Consider the following 1,619-nt stretch of genomic DNA (forward strand, 5'->3'; position numbering starts at 1 on the left):
GTGAACACGCACCCAGAGCAGTGGGCAGCCAGTGTTGCGGCGCCCGGGGAGCAGTTGGGGGTTCGGTGCCTTGCTCAAGGGTCTCACCTCAGTCGTGGTATTGAAGGTGGATATTCACTCCCCCCACCTACAATCCCTGCCGGACCTGAGACTTGAATCCACAACCTTCGGGTTACAAGTCCGACTCTCTATCCATTAGGCCACGACTGCCCCCGTGAGATAAAGCCCACACAGCTTTCTATGCCATAAAGTGACAATGAGAGATCCTATAGAGATCCCAATTAGAATTTGGTTGAAAATATTAGAATCAGTGACTGAGCCGATTGCCCTCTGGTGTGGGGTCCACTTACAAATCCAAATCAAGAATTCACCAAATGGGAAAAACATCCAATTGAGACCTTGCATGTAGAGCTCTATAAAAAAATACCTACAAGTACACAGGCACACAACAAATAATGCATGCAGGGCAGAATTTGGCAAATATCCACTAATTATAAAAGTGCAAAAAATGGCAATCAAATTCTGGAAGAATCTAAGTCAGTGACTCTTACTCATACCATTACGAAGCCCTGCAATACTAAGAGGTGAGCATGCAAAACCAATCCTCTCCCTCAGCTGGTCCAGAGCTTCAGTCCTGATGTTTCACTAAAATCTACTGACCCCCATCACATTGATGCTCTGAACCAGAACAATACTGCCAAACCTACTACTACACTCTAAGAAGAGTTTGAACCTTTGGAGTTCAAAAAAGAACTTTAAAGTGCCAATATGAACTTCTAACTATAATAAAGGTTCAAAGTTGAACCTAGCTTCTATAATGATCCATTGATTATTTGGCACATGTTGTCAGTTCATTTTAAAACCTTTGTTGTAGCAGAAGGGTTCTTATATGAACCTGGCCTGTTGTTAAGGTTCCTTTATGATTATGAACCTTATAAGATGAACTGTAGATAACTGATGCCCTTGCTTTGCTTTTAGCCCCTGAACATACTGAACACGCAAAAGATAGGAACTTTTTAATTTTTACAGATTCAAAAAATTGCCTTGAAGCACTTGAATCATTGAAGACACTTCATAATTGTTCACCTGTTAGTTTAAAAAGACTTTGTACAATTGTAAGCAAAACTATAGTCGCAAAACACCCATGTTCAGGTTGATAAATGCAACAATTTGTATTTAGAAGTCAATAAATTTTAAATCAGTAAACCCTCAATAAAGAATTTAACTCAATTGTAAAGTGAGCTTCAAACCTTTGCTCTTATTAAATAGTTATATATATATATATATATATATATATATAAGATACAGTCGATATCGAAACATCAGACTATTAATAATTTTTTCTTGGATTTTTCTAGCAAAAATGCTATCCATGTGATACTACTACTACTACAAATAATAATAATAATAATAACTTTATAGCGCCTTTAAAAGTAACTTTCACAAAGCGTTGATTTATTCAAAACTTATTAAATTAAACCAAATTACAGCACAAATGAAACCCATCACTCATTAGAAATCTCAAACACAACAACAAAGTAAAATGCAATGCTATTTGGCCCTAAAGAGAGAATACTCCATGGCATACTGCAGTGACAGACAGAAACTGAGAGCCACCT

The sequence above is a fragment of the Sinocyclocheilus anshuiensis genome, unplaced genomic scaffold (genome assembly GCF_001515605.1).
Source record: "Sinocyclocheilus anshuiensis isolate Anshui unplaced genomic scaffold, SAMN03320099.WGS_v1.1 scaffold1952, whole genome shotgun sequence".
Lineage (NCBI taxonomy): Eukaryota > Metazoa > Chordata > Actinopteri > Cypriniformes > Cyprinidae > Sinocyclocheilus > Sinocyclocheilus anshuiensis.